Source organism: Raphanus sativus, chromosome 4 (assembly GCF_000801105.2).
Source record: "Raphanus sativus cultivar WK10039 chromosome 4, ASM80110v3, whole genome shotgun sequence".
NCBI classification, from domain to species: domain Eukaryota; kingdom Viridiplantae; phylum Streptophyta; class Magnoliopsida; order Brassicales; family Brassicaceae; genus Raphanus; species Raphanus sativus.
In genome coordinates, this window is record NC_079514.1 from 2,132,534 (window position 1) to 2,141,129 (window position 8,596).

The 8,596-nt window shown below is 30.7% G+C and overlaps 1 protein-coding gene across 1 annotated transcript in view; it reads left to right on the forward strand.

Moving 5' to 3' along the window:
* LOC108855734 (uncharacterized) overlaps window positions 1–8,596 on the forward strand; it is a 57,653-nt gene that overhangs the window by 19,365 nt on the left and 29,692 nt on the right. The gene's annotated exons all lie outside the window — the stretch shown is intronic.

The following is an 8,596-nucleotide window of genomic DNA, read 5'->3' on the forward strand; positions in this document are numbered from 1 at the left end:
ATATTGTACGTTGTATAATATATTAAAAGTATGTTTTGTATGTAATTGTGAAGTTTTATCATTATTAGTAATTTTTATTAATATCATGGACTATAGTCTAAATAAATAAACTTTTAAGGATTTTTTGAGGTTTTATGATTGGAGTAATCAACCCTCAAATCTTCATTTTGAAGTTTTGCTCTCCTTAAAATAAGGTCTTGAGTTGGAGATACTCTAAAAGAAGCATCTCGTTTCTTAATGATCTTACTTTCTTCAGCATGAATTATGGGACTAGTGAGACTGGTTCCATAACTGGGCCTCAAGAATATGTATTAACATATCCATATTTGACCCCATATATTGGTTGGAATCTAATGGGCCTAACTTGGAGCCAATTCAGATGCTCTTCAATTGTAGCGTTCACGATCTTCACTGTCTCAGATTATAATACTTGAAGAGATTGATCACCAATGCATTCATCAACAAGACCATACAACATACAATCGACCGAATAACTCATTTCATGCCATGGTTATGACTTATGAGCTCTAAATGTTACTTTGTTTCACATACAGTATTATACTATTTTACGTTTGAAGAGAAAATAACTACTAATTTTCATCACTAAAAGGTAACACAATATATATAGTTGAATATATGGCAGCGTATAGAAACAAGCATGTTATGAGTCTTATGAGTAATGACTTACGAGACACATGTGATACAGGTCGCTAGCTTAGTCCCACCAACAGTATTTCTACTCGCATTATAATCTATTTATAGAGATCACAGACATACATATTGAGAAGTAGTACACCATGTTTGTGAAAGATAAAAAGGGAAATAAAAAACGTGGAGAAATGAGATGTAGATAAGTGTTGACTAAAGCAATGAAAAATATACAACATAAAGTGAATTAGCTTTTGAATTTTCATAGGATTTGAATAAGAGATGTCAGTAAATTTTTTTCCCATCATCATCCTTCATTCTTTCTTTTGAAAAATCATCCTTAATTTTTCTCCAATTTGCGGTTCTTTTTCTTGTTTGTTTGTTTGTTTGTTTTGGCTCCTATGTTTTTTACTTCTCTCAGACATATATTAGTATATTTATCAAACTCTAGTTGAAGTTTAAAATTTAAAATATGTATCAAAATGGCCCCCGAGCGGGTGTATGTTCTAAGTTTCTTTTTTTTAATAAATAATATTATTTTTAATTGGTGATATACATTTTTAAGGTCTAGGACATATTTGGATATCTGAAAATTTTAGAAAATCTAGATCCGTGATTATAATATTCGGATTTGGACTATATTTCATTTAAAAATATTCGGATCCGGATATGTGCCTTGCACGAATCCGTCTAGACATTATGATACCCGCAAGTATTTGGTTCCGGGTCGGGATCAATAAAATAATTTAAAAAATAAAAATATATTTTAAGTATAAACTAAAGATATTACATAAATGTTTTTTACATATTTATGCATATAATATTATTAAAATTAAAAATATAATATTATAAGACTAATTTTATATATAAATATTAATATATCAAATATAATCATATATATAATTAGTGCCACTCTTTTCTCTATTCTAAAAGCATCCATGTGTATCACTTATTAAGATTGTGGGCCTCATATTCGTTCCGGTTTCGTTTTGATCTAATATTTTGGAGTTTGGTCTAATATATTTTAAAAATACGGATCCTAAAAATTAAGATATCCAGATTCGGATTCGATTTTGACGGATCAAAATTTTACTATCGCATTTGGATCTAAACATCCTAAATATCTTATTTTGTAGCGGATTCAGAGTGGGTCTCGAATCGAATTCGAATCACGGACTTATTATCCCAAGCCTATATATTTACGGATAATAAGTCACATGCCTATAATCAAACACCCTAAATATCCTCTCTTTTTGACGCCAAAAAAAAAGAAAGTCACAAGCCTATATATTTTAACATAAATTTAGCACACAAAAACCAAAATAATCAAAATGTTTCAATTAAAAAAAGGTAAAATATCTTATATGTTCGCCTTAAATGATGATAATCAGTTAATGCTAAAATCTAGCAAATATATGAAACAACTGGTTATTGATTTACTTGGTTTGACTTTGAATAATGTAAGGTTACGCTGTAAAAATTTAATTAATAAGGTGGTATAGCAAATACATGGTTTAGCGAAGTAAGAGGTTAGTAAATCCATAAAATTACTGTGTTTATATTAGTGGTATTCGATTGTAATTATGTTAGAATATCTTATATTATTCAATGAAAAATATTTAACATAATGGTTATAGACTTTTGCAAGAAAAAAAAGAATGGTTATAGATTTGCTAACAGTTCGTATGTCTTAACTTGACCTATAATGTTTCTGGTACATTAAACAAAACGGTTACTTAGTACGTTATGTTATAAAAAATATATTACCAATAAACATATTCATAAACGAAAAAAGAAGTTAAAAGTTAATATGATTGGAGTAATATGGGTGTATCTTTGGAACAAATATACTGGTTACCAGTAATTGAGGCAGTAATATAGGAATATTATTAAATAATAATTTATTAAATTAAATAAGTGGCATGAAAATATAAATATTAAGGAAAAGTTAGGGTTAATTCAATTTTGTACTTCAGTTTTAATAATTTAGATTTTTTCCCCTTCCCACTCTTTTATCATATAGTTTCTATGTTCCATCTTTAAAGTAAACTAGATTAGGATCCATCCTAAAGAGCGGAAATTGATTTGTCAAATTTCAATTAATAATATATGGTATATATAATATGTGTATATAATATTATATATATTTTGTGTAACATTTATATAAATATACATATTAGACCTATATATAATATTTTATTAAATATATATAGAATTTAATAGTGTTACGATTTATGTTGTACTTGTTATTAGTTTGTATTTAATCTTCTTTCATTTTTAGTATAATAATTTGCCTTGTCAAACCTTTTACCTTTTACCTTTTAACTTATACACATAGTTATGCTCTTTTCAAAAAAAACTTATACACATAGTCTCGTAAAATGTAATATATAAAAAAACATATTTAAAAAATCTACTGACCATATGCCACCATTATTTAGTTGTTTGAACAAAAAAAAATCATGTTCCTGCATAACTGTGTATGTTGTGATATGATGTAGGTGAAGAGTAAATATATGGAAGTAAAGTTAGTGATACGAACATGAGCCTATGTTGGTCTATGCCACAATTATTTGTTTTTTGGAAGATCAATGAACATAAGCATACACGGTCTTTGTATGCTTACGTTGTAAATGAGTCGGATATTTTTTCTCTTATGTCTGGAATGATATGGAATTCGTTGATTTAAAAGTGGTTCAGTTTTATATGATCTAATTATATTAAGAGATTAACCAAAAATATTATAAAAGTATTACTGGTTAGATTTAACTAGTCTATGTTGGTTAAGATTTGGTTTAATTTAAGTTGGTAGGTTGTATTGTATAGAAGGCATGATATATTCTAGCAATAATTATGAAAGAATCCAAAATTTAAATGAGAACTTATAGTAGATAATTCCTAAATTAATAGATTAGATATTCGCTTCAAATTAATTTGTTGTCCTCTTTCTCACAGTCACTTCTTAACGTACACTTGGTTGATCATATCTTATCCTCGAAGATTCCTCCTCTCTTTTTATATCATTTAATGTATTTTATGTGAATCCACTGCATATGTTTAATATCTTCAATCGTTAGGTTAGACTGATATATTTTGTTACAATTAATATCAAACCGATCTGAAACGAAAACATTATAACTTAAAAGTCTTAAAAACAAATTAATGATTTGTAAGTCGAATAGGCCAAGAACACCAAATAAGGCTTTGGGTTATCTTTTGATCAGTTTGTATGTGGATTTGTCTCAGTGAAGCTGAGAGAGGAGTACTAAAAGAAACACGTGGTTGGTGAACAATAATAAACGCCTTCAAATGTCGACAAAGGTACAAACCATATACACAAAACAGAAAGCACAAAAAAGGAAGAGTGTCGAGTGGTGGACATTCAATCTTCTTTAAGCTCCAGATTTAAACTTAAGACAAACAAATCCATCAGCTCGTTATGTTAAGCTCCAGATTTAAACTTAAGACAAACAAATCCATCAGCTCGTTATGTAAGACTAAATAATAATCCAACAAATGGTACAATACAGAAACAACAAATCATTTGCCAAACACATTGACCAGCCCATATAAATTAACGAACCTATAACAAACTATCAATATTACTAAATGTTGCCAGTTAAGCGGAAAAACATAAAAACAAAACCTAAAGTGACAGGATCAAATTAAATTTGAAGCGAAAATTATTTATTTTGTTCAACTTCAAACCTTCTAGTTATCGAACATAGCTTTTTTTAATATTATCATTGTTACACATTTCTAACTTTCTTTAAAATTCAAAGAAAATTACATTTCATGCATTGAAGATTATTTTGATATCAATAATCTAAGCACTTGGGTGTATATTTTTGATTGATTTCCCTAATAATTCTGACTTTGAAAATTACTTACATTTAATATTATATATTTAGGGTTAATAATTAAATTTTTACAATTATTAAATCGAGCTAATTCATGCTGATCTCTTATACTATTATTAGAATGTTAAGAATGTGAAGATGGTAGCATTCCTTATTATTATTTTTGTTTGGGAAAAGTATATGTTTATTTATTTGACTAGGTATTTATTCTTAGGTCGTTTTGTTTGGTTTTGCCGTTCAGTGCATCAAATTAGATAATTATTAAGTTTGCTAAAAAAAGTTAACTACAGTGCTGCATTGTACTATGTACTAGTATGTACTGGGCTCGTCATAACTATTATTGTGCAGGTCGACAAAATGATTAACTAAGCTTCGTTATCGAAAGTATATCTTAAGCAGTGGTTAGTACAAGAATTTGTCACTTGATTTGATGGTGTGGTTTCCAATGTTTTAAACTTTTTAAGCACTATACATTCAAAAGAGGGAAAGACTTATGGGCAGATACTCACATAGTAAAAATAGATTTATCTAGTGGTCTAATCTTCCTAAACGTAGAAACAAAATTTTAAGAAAACTATAAAAGAAAAAGGCTAGTTATTAACATAAAAGTATTTTATTCAAAAATTGAAAATGTTCATATGTAGAGGAAATGGTAGTTTTGATTTTATCAGATTGATGAACAAAATTTCTAAGCTTTAGCCGGCTATGTTACACACGCGCCACCTTTGGAAAAGCCGGTTTAAAATTGAAGACCCCAACTATTTGCAGATTTGACTGACCAGGTGTACTCTGTAACCCACTCACTTTTGAACACGTGTCTGAAGCCCTCTTAAAACGCTCCTAACAAAGATTGGACCAAAAACAACAAAAAAGGAAAAATTTAAAAGAAAAGTGAAATAACAACCATAATCTCCGCTGTATCACAAACCCTCTATTTCTCCTATCGACCTTTCTATCTCTTTATATACCGACTGTGTGGCCGATAGAGGCGGAAAGTTTTTAATCACCAAACAGCGAGATTTCTGAGAATTCATTAGGGTTCTGTCGAGTTTTCGTTAGGGTTTGTAGAGATCTGTGAGAATGGGAAGATAATAGGAGTCTTTTTGAACAGAAAGTTTATATGGGTTTATTCAGTGAAGTGGTTAGAAGATAGAGAAGGAGGTTGATTGAGGAATTGCAACAGAGAAAACTGACAGAAGAGAGTGAGCACATGCAGGCACTTTTATGTGTCCATAACTTTGCTTGTGCGTGCTCACCTCTCTTTCTGTCAGTTGCCTGAGTTCTCGTCCCCTCCCTCCCTCACTCCCTCTAATCATCTACATATCACTTATTCTTATCATCTCTTTTGTCGTGCATTTTACTCTTTATGTAGATATTATATGTTTTTTTTCCTTTTTTTATCTTTTGTTTTTTTCTTTGTGTTGCTGTTGAAACTTAAGAAGGTTTGTTTTTAAGCAGTTTGGAAGAGAAAATCTCAGATTTATATTTTTGTATTTATGATAAATACAGATTTTAATATGTTTATATATGTGTATATGTTGGTTTTTTTCTAGTGGATCTAGGAAAAGCGCGAGTTTTGATGATCATGAATCCCCACCGGTACACATTCTTCTCAGAGACTAATTAACTATTTATTGATTGTCTCTCTGTCTTTTTGGCTTCAGGTATGTTTGTCTAAGTTTCTGCATGTTGAAATTCTCTTGATGATCTTAACAGCTAGGAACCTCAGATTATAAAGCTGTTTTCTTCCTCGTGTCTTCTTTCTTTTCAAACCAGATGTGGTTTTCATGGCTTCACCAGAAGCCATAAGTGATGTTATTTGTGATTTATAATCCCTTCTCCAGTTCTATTTGATGTCGACACTAGCTAGTTATGTGCCGTTCTAGTGAGTACATGAATTTTTCTAATGAGTAAGTTTGTAATGAAGTACTGAATCCAGCTGTTAATTTGTTCTTAAAACGTGGTCCATCTAAATTTTTTTCGTTGGTGTTAGGTTTGTACGGATCAATGCTAGTTGGTGCATTAAAGTCCCTAGACCTAATGGTTTTTGCTATATCCCTTCCTGCAGGTTTCTTCATTTTTGCTTCCAACTTTGCTAGGAAATAGATTTAGTTGCTTGTTTTGCTTTCTTCCAAGTCGAAATTGTTAATTTCTTTTGAAGTAATTCATCTTATCTGGTACTAAAGGAGTTTAAAAATGTTAGTTTACTGTGAAATCATTTATTATCTGCTGCCACAGGTGGACAAAACAGTTATTTTTTCACTGAGATGATTGGTATTATGAAAGTTTCGGAATGTACAGTATTTCATCTTATGTTTAATCTTGTTGGTTTGATCTTTTGTTATGCTGGTCAATATTAGTGTTTGTCTTTCCATGTGATACTTTTATCAGGATCCAGTTCTTTGTAGTTGGAGGCGTAGTTTTGCAGTGATTTTGTTTAGTTCTGCGTTGATTGTAAATGCATTACAATGATTTTAACTTATATGCATGAGTTTGTTTATTTTTTTCCCTCTCCAGAATATTGACTCTATAGGTCATCTTGCTAAATGCTAATATTGTGTCAGCTATTCAAGCAAGAAGTCCTTGGGTTGTGTTTGATGAAACCAAACTCTCTCTTGCCAGAGTATCATGTTTTCATAACCAGGGATTGAATGTAGAGGCAGGTTCAACCATGTCTCTTATATAATGTATGATGCACCATCTGATATGTTAGGCTGACTCTGTGGTCTTCCTTTTGTTGCATCTCCAGTTAGCTATATAATTAAGCTATACTGATTGTTTGATAGGTATACTGTGCTAATTAAGGCATTTATTTGTAAGCTTTTAGGTAACTATAAAGACTATCAATTGTGAGAAAAAGTGTTGTCGATTGCCATGTTTAATCCTTTCTGTACAAGTGAGTGTGCTATAGCTGAACAGGATCCTGTAATTGTCATCACTATAAAAGACCTAAGCAATAGAACAGCCCTATATAAACCTTATTCTGTGGCCTTTGCAGGAGAATGAGATCAAAATCAAGTGGGAAGATAATTCAAGTATATATTTGCAAGGTTGGAAGTGTAGCAATCAGGTAAAATCATTGATCGAAAGTACTAGCCAATTTGACAAGAGATTTATAGCTTAATGGTCATGGAGAAACATCCAGTTTGATTACGTTTTGCATTATGTGTATTTTCATTGTTCAATCACTCATATATTAAATCCTTTTTTAAGTGCTTTAAGGTGGTTGATAATACATACGGTTATCTCAATCATGAGTAGTGGGTTTGTTGACTTGAAACTGAAGATTGGCAAGATAATTTAGCTTGTTGGTTATTGTATTCTATGATCACAGATGCATCAGCCTTCCTTCATCTCCTTTATATGCCTATGATATATCAAGTATAGAGAACAGTTCAGACTTCTGGAGGTGTTAAATGGATTTCTTTGCTTTTTTAATCAAGAGCTTGGTTCATGTCGATGATATGAAACAGAAGGTGCTTATCGTACTCAAATCAGGATTGAGAAAAAGTGGCTTCTTCTTCTTATTGTAGTGTCTTTTCTTTGATATTATTTTTGCCGTAGGCCCATAAAGCCTAAACCAATTCATGCTATTGTGTGAACTACGTTTTGCATATCAATCATGTTGGATCTAACTTCTTTTACCTAAAACAAGAGATGTGTCTGACTCTTGAGTCTTGGCATAAAGACGATACCGCAAATTCTATATTCTTTATCAGCGATTCAGTTGTCAGAAACAGCAATGTGCTCTAAATGAGTGGAAATGCAATCAAAAAATGATATAAGAAGCTGAAACGGAGATGAATTACGTGACGGGTCTATCACACGAGTTTGTGTTAATCAAATACAACTCTATGAGTCGCAAAAGCTGCCATTGAAACTGAAAGTTATCTTCTCAAATTCTATAAAGCTATGATCAACGTATTACATAACAATATCAAACCATAAAAATATTAGATCATACGATACGCGTGTATTAAATAAAATTTCATCTAAGCAAAATACATTTTTAAATAATATATGGTACAGAAAAGATGATCCATCTTACAATTTTGTTTGTGAAATTACCATAACTCGACAAGAAGTTG